The sequence below is a fragment of the Astyanax mexicanus genome, chromosome 13 (genome assembly GCF_023375975.1).
Source record: "Astyanax mexicanus isolate ESR-SI-001 chromosome 13, AstMex3_surface, whole genome shotgun sequence".
NCBI classification, from domain to species: Eukaryota; Metazoa; Chordata; class Actinopteri; order Characiformes; family Acestrorhamphidae; genus Astyanax; species Astyanax mexicanus.
Window position 1 is genome coordinate 28,018,585 of NC_064420.1, and position 12,166 is coordinate 28,030,750.

At 39.4% G+C, this 12,166-nt stretch overlaps 1 protein-coding gene across 1 annotated transcript in view; it reads right to left on the reverse strand.

The window, feature by feature from the left end:
• Window positions 1–12,166, reverse strand: part of cntn3a.2 (contactin 3a, tandem duplicate 2) — a 167,982-nt gene that overhangs the window by 71,929 nt on the left and 83,887 nt on the right. The gene's annotated exons all lie outside the window — the stretch shown is intronic.

Sequence of the window (12,166 nt, forward strand, 5' to 3'; positions counted from 1 at the left end):
GAATTACAATTTTGTTTATTTAGCTTAGCTTAGCTTAAGGCTGCCAAGTCCTGCTGGAAAATGAAATCTGCATCTTCATAAAAGCTGTCAGCAGAGGGAAGCATGATATACGGTAAGAATGTCTGGGAAAACACTGCACTGACTTTGTACTTGATATAACACAGTGGATCAACACCAGCAGATGACATGTCTCTCCAAACCATCACTGATTGTGGAAACTTCCCACTAGACCTCAAGCAGTTTGGACTGTGTGTCTCTCCACTCTTCCTCCTTCAGACTCTGATGCCTTGATTTCTAAATGAAATGCAAACATTTACTGATGATCAGTGATGGTTTGGAGAGGCATGTCATCTGCTGGTGTTGGTCCACTGTGTTATATCAAGTCCAAAGTCAGCGTAGTGTTTTTTCTGCAAAATCTTACAGCACTTCATTTATACATAAAAAAAATATTCAAATCTTTTGAGATGCACTAGTACATCTAGGGTGCTTCAAAAGTCCCAGTACACCCTTTTGTTTCCAAAACAGAACATGGCATGTTTCAAGATGGCGGCCATGTTCCTGAAATAGCCTAAAATATAGGCCCATCGCTCATTAATTTTTGAGATATTCAGATTTGTAATTTTCCTTTTTGTTTCTACATTAAATGGATGTCCTGCGACTTTTGAATCACTATGTACAAGCAGAATTTTTTAAACCAAGTAACATTATTAAATTTGCAAACATATTTCACTGTGTTTTACAATCATAATGTCCGGACAAATGATTCCAATATTGGCATTCTTTCCTTATTGTCCAGCTCTAGCGTTCATGCTTTCCTGGAGGCTGCCAGCTCTGTGTTCTGGCTAAAAACTCATTTACTGTGCTTATTAGCTAGTCGGGAGCTGTGAAATGTATTGTACACAAAAAAGTGACAAGTTCCAAGCAATTACGCCTAATAGATTCCTCCATGCAAATGTTCTCTGCAGCAATTGCTAGTCTTTTCTGAGAGCAGCTTTGTTGCCAGACTTCTCTTGGGGATATCAGCTCCCACCCCCCACCTGACTCTATTGTATCACATATCAGGAAAGCGCCGCTAATCCAAAGCGTAACGTTCTAGGAGGCACACGAGATGATTTGCCATGATCAATATCCAGTCAGCTAAACAAAAGGTCTTCAGCTGCAATCTCGGGGTCTTTGTGTGTGCATGTTTTTGTGGCAACTAAGCACTTAAATGATTGATCTGTTTAGGGCGCTGATAGATCTGTCAAGGTAATTGAACTGCTTTTAACCTGGTTTCCAAACCACATATATAATTACTAGAAAAGTAAAATGCAGGGTCATTTTTTCCCGGAAACGCCCATTTCTTTTCTACGCCTTTAAAGCTACAGCTCTGGAAAAAATTCAAGAGACCACTTCAGTTTCTGAATTAGTTTCTGTGATTTTGCTATTTTTAGGTTTATGTTTGAGTAAAATGAACATTATTGTTTTATTCTATGAACTACAGACAACATTTCTCCCAAATTCCAAATAAAAATATTGTCATTTAGAGCATCTATTTTGTGCAGAAAATGAGAAATGGCTGAAATACCTAAAAAGACGCAAAGCTTTCAGACCTCAAATAATGCAAAGAAAACAAGTTCATATTCATAAAGTTTGAATATGAAGTATTTTTTATGTTTAGTAAATGTATCACATTATCATCGTTATCGTGGTCAACGTATTGTGACAACATCGTATTGTAATAACATCGTATTGTGAGAATCCTAATGTATTCCACCCCAAGTATCACACAGACAATAAAATAGTCTTTAAATCTTTAAATGTTAAAAAAGTAAAGGAAAATAAATGAACACATTTTATATTCCAAAACTGAACGTTTCTGCAGAACGGCCAATTTCTCATATTTTTTGTGAGCATTTTCTTTTAAAGCAATGCTCTGGCTATATCAATAAATATGTTTACTATTCACTCCTTGGAAACAAGCAAACCTTTCAAGTGGAGGCTATGTGCTATATTGATCTTCCAGCCGAGCCTACAGTCAGTATTGATCTTCCGTGGAAAGCTACAACAAAGTATGGCCGAGTAATTGCTGAGACTATGTTTTATGTCTTGGGACAGATGAGTGATGTGTGCTCCTGAGGCCAGGATAAATAATATAGAGCTCAAGTGCCCGCCTTGTGCTCCACATCTCAATGACAGTGGTGCTGACCTGCGAACGTTAAGTGGAAGTGGTGGCGTTATAAAAAGAGAGGACAGTATTCAAAAAGAAAAGAAGTGAAGGTAAGTGGTCAATATATACGATTTGGTCAATACACCCTTATCTCCAAGGGTATCCTCCGGCCCTACAGATGGGTAATGAATTGAAGAGCAATATAGTGACCCTGTGAAGCCTAACGACTAAATTCCCTCCCTTCGTGGCAAAGGTCAGGTCTGGTTGCATGTCTGCTGGCAAGAGCTAATGGGCTGTAACCTACCTTCCCCCTCAATGGACCTCAATATTCATATATTCAGACACGTGATGTTGCGCTAAGATGTGGAGAAGATGAAAAGCTGTAGTGGTGCTACTTGTGTGTTGGAGAAAGTGTGCATTAGCCTTCACTAGCCTCTATCACTGCTGGTAGTATTGAATCATAAAAGGAGATCTACACTCTAATAAAATAAAAGGGCTTCAGACGGTTCTTTGAGGGATGCCATAGAAAAAGGATTTTTGGTTCCATAAAGAACAGTGTTTGTGACAAAGATGTGTAGAGCACCAGGATTATTTGGTCCAGTTAAAACAGACCCTGGTTTGTTTGTACCCTTAGTCTGGTTTGATTGAGCAGGTGTGAAAACAGTCATCTCAACCGGTCCCAAACGAATTCTGAAACGGTTCGCTTGATCTGGTCTCAATGCGATCCAGATAACAAATAAACTCCTTTTATTTGAGCTTAACTGCTGATAAGGCGCAGTTTAATCGAATTACCACAGATAGAAACAAACGCTGCTACAAAACTTTATACTGCACAGATATACGCGCTGAAACACAGAATCTTTTCGCTATATTCACTTTCTTGCTCCTGCGCCAGACAGCTCTGGCCAATAAGAGGAGACAGCATGCTTGTGTGGTTTATGGGTGCACATTTTGGTGTGTTTAGGTTGTGAAACCAGACCAAACAGAATTCTGGAGTAGTTCGCTTGTGGTGAGAACATGATCTGGTCTCAATCCGACCCAGATATCAAATATACATATTTTATTTGAGCTAGACTGCTAATAAGGCAAAGTTTAATCTGCTATTTTAGCCAGATAATGCTAATTACCACTGCTATAAAACCCCCAAAGTTTCTGCTCCATGCTGTTTACACATGCAGTCTGTGCTGCATTCACTGCTTGCAGCTACAAAACTCTACGTTTACTATGTGCACATCTGCGAAGCACGACCTAATAAAAATTCTGTGTTTGGGCGCCGAGTGGTCCAGTGGTCTAAAGCGCTGCCACTATGAGCAGGAGGTCGCAGGTTCAAACCCCCGTTCATGCAGCTTTGCCATCAAGCTGCGGCGTTAGAGGGAGCAAAATTGGCCCTGCTCCCTCTGGGTGGGTAGATGGCGCTCTCTCCCCAGATCACTCCTATGGTGATATCTGCAGCACAGGGCATCTGTGAGCTGATGTACCGGAGCCGCTGTGCTTTCCTCCAAGCACGCTGGCTAATCGGTAATGCTGCATCAGCAGCAGCTCGAAAAGAAGCGGTGGCTGTCTTCACATGTATCGGAGGAAGCATGTGTTAGTCTTCACTCTCCTGGTGTGTTGGGGCATCACTAGTGATAGGGGGGGTCCGAATGAGTGAGTTGGGTAATTGGCTGTGTAAATTGGGGAGAAAATGGGAAAATTTAGAAATTAAACTATAAAAAAAAAAATAAAAAAAATGCTGTGTTTAAAAGCATTTCAGTGTTCTGTGTGAAAGCAGCTTTACACTGCACAGATATACACAGTGGAACACAGAATCTTCTCGCTATATTTACTTTCTCCTGCGCCAGACAGAGCTAACTCATAAAAGGAGACAACGTGCTCATTTTGGTGAGTTTAGGTTTGTTTGTGTGTAAAACCAGACCAAACAGAATTCTGGAGCTGGTTCACATGTGGTGAGAACGTGATCCGGTCTCAATCTGACACAGCTATCAAATAAACTCCTTTTATTTGAGCTAAACTGTTGATAAGGCGCAGTTTAATCTGATATATTAGCCAGATAACACTAACACAAACGCTGTCTCTGCTCCATGCTGTTTACACGCGCGTTCTGTGCTGCATTCACTGCTTGCAGCTACGAAACTCCACGTTTACAACGTGTAAATCTGTGCTGCACATCCTATTGAAAACACTGTTTAAAAGCATTTCAGCATTCTGTGTTAAAAGCAGATTCACACTGCACAGATATATGCGCTGGAACACTGAACTTTTTTTTTTTTGCTATATTTACTTTCTTGCTCCCGCACCAGACGGCTCTGACCAATCAGAGGAAACACTGTGTTTGTGTGGTTTATTGGTGCGCATTTTGGTGCTTTTAGGTTAGTGCCTGTGTGAAACCAAACCAAACACAGTGAGAAAATGCTCCAAGTAAACAAACTCATCAACTGATTCAGACCAAAGAGACGAACTGCAGGTGTGAAAACGCCTTTCAAGGTCAAAAAAACCTTTACAAACATGGTTTTTAACACTAGAATGACTAAAACTACAATATTTTCCACACGGCAACTCAAAGTCTCAATGCTCAGCTCCCGTGCTGTGATCCACTTAATGCCCATTGTTATGCTAATGACACACAGCGCATTTATACACGGACCACCCCCTCCTCCACAAATGCTACAGAGGCTCTGCCTAACCTACCAGCGCAGAACAGAGGTGAAGTTATCATTTATCCAAACAGACATATATCAGTTCTGCATCAGTTTCGCTTTTAAATGTTGAAAAACAACCAAGTAAACCCTTAATCTATTGATTATATTAAACAACTAAATGAGAAATAAAATAAAAAAACAGTCAGCTGTAATAGAAAGACGTCACAGAAGCCACAGAAGAAAGCAATCTTAATATTCCTAATAGTCTGTGAGTCCAAACACATGAGCCTGGAAGATGCTTTCTGGGAATTGTAGTGATGAAGCGGTACCAGAAGTGTCTATGGCAGAGGTCTCTAAATCTGGATCTTAAAGGAGAAATATGTACTAAATCATAGCAAGTGCATTAAATGTTTACTGCAGTTCAATATTAAAACCTTGGAGAGAGCTGACTCCCAAGCCCTCTTCTCCCCAAAAGCTTATTTGGGTTGCCAGGTTAAGGCTGTTGAACCTATGAAAGTATATATAAGCACATCGGTCATTGCAGTGATCAAAACTTCAGTGCACTGAAACTTTTTGAATGTCAATGCATTATCACATTCGTAGCTAAATTAAATCTGTACATATATCTCTGTCACACTTGTTGCTGTCGAGTTGGTAAACAGATGTAGACCATCTGCTTGTTGAATGTTGAAATGGTTTACAATGCCATGGTTATATGGCACTGTTTATTTGAAGCAAGTTAATTTTAGCTATTTGTAGCTAGGAAGTGGGAAATCGCAATGGCTAAAATTTAAAGGGCGGTTTAAAGGCTTTTTTAAATTTACATGAATGCCCTGGGATTAATGAATGCCCCGGGATGCCAAATTCAAAGTTTCATTTTTTTTTTTATTAATGTCTCTGCCATAACACATCACAGAATTATGGTTCCTTAATCTGTAGGGTCTGTCCTTTTAACTGCATCTCATGGCGAGATCCTTTGTGATTTACATGTGGCTACGAAGAAGAGTCTATCACGTCCCTGTGCCTGATTCTTTGCCTTGCCAATGATGCAAGTTGTTCCACAATTCTACTATAAAGTAAGTAAAGATTTCCTGACTGTTCAATTGAGTTGTACATAAGACATAGACCGACGCAAAAATCCACCAATTACAGATGTATGGTACAACGTGCATGGTACGACATGGCGAGAAGCAAAAGACACGTTTCTTGAGTGCTCTGTATTATTAAAAATATTTATAATATTTATAAAATATATAAATTATTAGAAACACTGAGAAACACTGAGATGCACCAATGTGTTCTAAAAAGATGTGCAATGTTACATAAACTATCACAGACATTATGGTTTGATTGGCTGATACTAGTAATAGGCGGTATGACCAAAAATGTATATCATGGTATTTTTCAAGATTCTCACGGTTTCGCCGTAAATCATGGATTTTTTTATATTTTATTTTGTATTTATTTTTTTGCTTTGTTTCAAATTAAGGAAGAAATCAAACTTCATTAGCAAAAAGAATGTAAACAATACACCTTAAAAAGTAATACACCAACAATATTAACACGGCTTCCTTTACAAAACTAAATATTTTAAATTGTTCCATAAACACTATAAACAAACCTAAAATACTCCGATTGTAAGTATTCATAAAAATATTTCTCAAATGTTCTATTTCACAAGTAATATCAATTTGCAATATGTTATTCTTGAAGCCATTAGAGGCATTACAGTATTAAAAGCAGCAACAATTTCCTTCTTTATCCAGTTAACAAATAAATACAGTTCATTCTACGTTAAAAGTATTCTTCAAGATACAGTATTAATATATTTAAAGAGGGTTATAGTTACTGCTCTTGGAGTTTTTTCACCTCATATCCAGAGTTTTAGGGACTTTTATCACTTGAAATAAGTGATTCTGAACCCAGGACTGATTCTGGGCTCGTCTGGGGGGGGGGGGGGGGGGGGGGGGGGGGGTCTGTGTCAGCAGGAGCTCCTCAGATAAAGTGCTGTTCTGATTTTTCTCCAGGTCAGACAGAGCATTCGACTCCACAGAGCTGAGCTACCATTACTCCAGTGTATTAGCTTGTTATCTGCTTTTTTGGCGGTGCTGTTCTACATTCTTACAGTATGGCAGTATGTGAAAAATGCAGGTTTAATTTCCCCTCCGGTATACCTGTTATACCTCCCAGCACTTTCTGGACTTCATGTTGCTTCTACCTGCCTACTCTCCCTATTTATTTTTTGTGTATTTATCTTTGTCTATTTTGTTCTATTCTATTTTTATTGTGTTATTTTATTTTGTTATCTTATTTTATCAATATTACCTATTTTAACAACAGCTCTTAGCTCATGTACCACATGTGATGCAAATGACAATAAATCTCCTTGAATCCACTAGCTGTTATGAAGTTAGAAAAAATGTAACGCCACACCTAGGTCACGCTGACTGGTGTCTGATGTGTCCAAACATTTGTGGACACCCTTTCTAATCCATGCATTCTACCAATACAACCAATAAAATAGGCTTGTGCTCATTTGGTACTGTTTGGATGATGTGTAGATAATGAGATGACGCAATAATCATCCAACATCCTGAAATCACAAATGCTCTTGTCACTACTGAATGCAGTAAAATCATGTAAAACAGTACACACAAACACAGTATATACCTAAACACAGATGACAAGCAAACAAATTATGAGATGCAGACTGTTCCTAGCATGCTGACATACATTGTTTGCAGCACATCTGCCCTTCGTAAACCCAGCTGAATCATAATTAATGAGTACATCAATACACCATGCGATTTCATTATCAACACCTACACTTCCCCATACAGTCTCCCCTCAGCGAAACCGTGCTATCTCTTCTCTTTCCCATTCGCCGGTGACCTCAAGCCCTGAGCGGCAGTAGCCTTTGGCCTGCTTCGACATTGAGTTGGCACACAGCTGCATCCAGGGTAGCTTCCTTCACTCCGTCAGCGCTGAACAGAGACCGCTTTCAGGGGCAAGGCCTTTCCAGCGCAAGGCTGCTTTGGCATATGTTCGGCTAACCTTTCCAATAAGTCGTACAAAAGCCCGTAGGAAAACTTTAAAAAGCCAGATTCTGCCCCATGCCTGGATGCAACCGGAGGAGTGTGGTGAATTACAAATCTTTGGACTAACATGTGAACAATAGCATCCCCGGGCTTTCCGGTGTAGCCAATCACAAAGCGGCAAATCATAACTGAAGGAGCTCCAGGCCCCGGCTCCAATGATTATTCTGGAATCAGCCCCATTTGGAATGGATTTTGGCAGCGGCGTTGGAACATGCACTTCATCTCTTGAAACCGGGCTACATTAATGCAGAATTTGGACTGCAATCAAGCGAAATAACTGACAGTGATTAAACTGACATGTCAGAGATACTAGACAAATGCTTGAAGCTAAGAATAAATAAAAAAGCCCTTGTACAGGAGGATGTATACTGATATTGATTAACAGGGACAGAGAAAGAGGAAGTAAAGTGTTAATCACCTGTGGGATATATATTTATATATATACACTGTCAACCGTGCTGAATGGCGATGAAGAAAATGACTTAACCCTTTGACGTCCTCACCAAGAAAGAAAGTGGAATTGATCTGCAATTGATCTTTTTATTTTGTTTGTGTCAGGCTTAAGAGGTTTAAACACTTGAGGGAAGTTTGCAAGACAGGGATTACCTTTAGTCTTGGACAACGCAGCTTTTTGAATTGGGATTTTCCCATTGAGAGGAAAATTTAGTCTAGGACTTTTAGGACTCCCATTTCCTGATCTTGTAAAATGAACATTATTAAAGAAAACAAGTTCATATTCATAAAGTTTTAAGAGTTTAGAAATCAATATTTGGTGGAATAACCCTGGTTTTTAATCACAGTTTTCATGCACCTAGACATGTTCTCCTCAACCAGTCTTACACACTGCTCTTGGATAACTTGTAAACTTGTAAAGAATGCATACTAAATTGGGTAGAGAAATAATAAATAGAATGAGTATAAGAGGGCGTTTTCACACAGGTGGTTTCTATGGTCCGGATCAGTTGATAAGTTTATTTGTTTATTTGAAGCGTTTTTCCCTCTGTTTGGTTTGGTTTCACAACGGCATAAACCTAAATGCACCAAAATGTGCACCAATAAACCATGTGAGCACATTGTCTCCTCTGATTGGTCAGAGCTGTGCTGCTCCAGCAGTGCTAGCAGAGGTTAGCAGCAGGCTACAGGCAGATAATATTCACCTCTGAACGGAGAAAGTGCAAGCGCTTAGCGCGGTTAGTGGGTAATGCTAATGATGCTCCTGCAGTGCTAGCTGGGGTCAGCAGCAGGCTAAAGGCCGATAATATTCACCTCTGAACGGAAAAGGGCTAGTGCTTAGCGTGGTTAGTGGCTAACGCTAATACTGCTCTAGTCTAGAGTCTCGGTACTGGAGAACTTAACTGAACTTTACTGCTTCTTACAACCTGACTGGTAAAATTCATACATAAGGCGCACCGGATCTTATGGTACACTAATGATTTTTGGGAAAATTAAAGGATTTTAAGTGCACTTTATATTGCAAAAAATATGGTAGTACATGCCTTTTGCATTCTTAGCACCCTCATGATACCAAAGACACACCGACACGCCCTAAATCCAGCTGCAGTGTGCAATTGCCTGGTGCGCTATAGATCATTAAAACAGGGCCCATAGTGTCAAATAAGTAGTGTCAAAAAAAGTTAGGCAGGACGTTAAAGGGTTAAGGAACTGTAGTTTATATAATAATTCTCAGTTATTATTCTCTCAATAAGCTACCAGTAAACATCTCACCGTTAAGTTCCCAACCATCCTGCCTATTGTGTAACCTGACAACACAACGCATTGTCTGGCTACCGCAACAAACTGTATGGACGAAACAGAGTAGGACTCACTTTGAAACTGTGTTGGCAGGTAATGAGATACTGTAGATGATGAGGCGAAGCAGTGTGGAGTGTATTCACTGTGCGAATCAGCCCCCCAGCCAGAACACAGTGCTTAATACACCTGAGCCCAATACAACATTATGATACATTATGTTTTTTTATGATACCTGATGCATACCACGACAGGCATAATGCTTCTGCAAAAACAGCAGCGCTCCGTTTAAACTACGCTATCAAAAATATGCTGAGTACAGGGATGTTTTTCTACTTAATGCTTCACAAACTCCACATCGCACAGCACTACTCTAAGCCGGGCCAATTACTTCCGCCATTGTTGGTACCTCCACAGGGCAGGGACAAAATCTTTGACAGTTACACCACCTGGGAGCTTTATGTAAGCCTCTTTGTGAGGAAATAAGCAGTTACTCAATGTTTTCTACGTGACCGTATCCACAATATAGTCAACAAATCTGATTGTTTTTTACTTTTCATATGAGTGCACTGTAAATACAGCAGAGTACAGTAATTACAGTTAAACTAAGCTTTTTAACTTGAGTAAATGCTTAGAATAATAGTTATACTACCGTATTTATCACAATATAAAGCCCTATCAGGATGGAATTAGTTTCTCAGGGGGACTCAGTGACAAAACTCTTGCATCCCGACTGCAGATTTTTTGGCTTTATCTGTAAAATGACATTGCTATGTCATGTAAGGAATTGGTTCAGTAGCTCCTCCATTTCCACTCGCTGTTGTGTTTACATGGATCTCCGTGGAAACGCGTGCCCAAATAGCTAATTTATTAAATTTGAGGAGATGAAACTCAGAGACGTGCATCTGGACAGGAATAAAATTACCGGAGGACTACGGAGTTCAGCGAAAAAACAGTAGATAATTCAGCCTGTAATTTTCTCAGAGGACGTATGAGAACACACATACATGGTCGTTCGGGACGGTAATAAAATCCCAGAGTACACCCCATAAAAGAGAAAATTACCCCAGGACCCCCTAAGAAACTAATCCCGTCCAGGTAGGGCTTAAGACACATCAAAAATACTTTAATTACCATTACTCCAGTGTATTAGCTTGTTGTGCTAACTGGCTAATGTTAGCTAGCAAACTATATCTGCTTCTTTGGTTGTGTTGTTCTGCATGGCATGTTTTGTGTTTTATGTCAAATTAGTTAACATTAGGGGTGTGACGAGACACTAATATCACGACACGAGACACGATATTGGGTTCACGAGAACGAGACGAGATTTAAAAATATTTTTTTTAGGAAAAGTCAAAAATGAAAAATGGCTTGAAAACTAGAGTTTTATTTGACAAAATCATATAACGCAAACTTAACAGACTGGTTTCTCTCATAAGAATAAAACTTATAAGAATAAAAAATAAAAATAAAACTTTTCTAGGTCTTATATAGTGCAAACAATAAGTTCAAACCACAACCAGTCATATTAAGACTATGGTTTGTGTTTTTTTCTCCTAAATCTCCTAAAATACCGTTTATTGTTTCCACTGGAGCCAAAATGCAGCCAGATATACAACTTAAAAAGGGGGTATGCAGCCTAAGTGACGCATAGGGGCGCTGCACTAAAGGGGCGCCAAATGAAAGCCCCAAATACATTTTCTCTCAGGAGAAACAGACAATCAGCTTGCTGGTTTTGCGGAGCGCGGTGGGCTAGTAATGACAGAACGTATCTCCTCCACCCCCTCCTCCCCCGGGGGCGATTCTACGTGTGTACACCACAAACAGTGCGTAGTTGCACTCCTGCTGTGTTGCCAGATCCCGCCTAAAAAGTCCACACTAAACATTTTTTTTCCGCAAAACAGGTAAAAGCATGACAAGAAATATCGTCTCGTTTTAATCTCGCGAGATCTCGCGACCCCTAGTTAATATTAAGAAAAAAAATCACACTGTTCTCATTTTACATGACAATATCCACCAGATTAACAATAAATTCACTCAATATTTTTTTTTTATCCCATTAAAGAACAAATTGCATTATTAATATCATGACATGTTGGAACTTATGTTGAAATTCCTGTATTTTTTCCTGTATTTTTAATATTGCAATACATTTTGAAGAACAACAAAATATCACAATGTATTGTTTTCCGGATATTGTACAGCTTAACTGCAAGCCATTGTAAATGTAATGGATGCAGCACCATCTCTACTCTACTCTACTTTACTGTACTCTACTTTACTTTTTTTTTCACTGGAGGTGGGTAGCCTGAGAACTCAGCAGTTAAAAGCTCCCAGCATGAATCTGAACCTCACACTTTTACCAAGAACTTACCAACAGTCCTAAGTGAAGTTTTTGCATCCAGATGCTAATCAGTCGAGTAAGTAATTAATTAGATTTTTCACAAAGAAACTGCTTCTATTTGCCACCTTCTCAAAATCCTGAATAAGCTAAATTGTGTTTCCATCAACATTTAACACCACTGACAGTT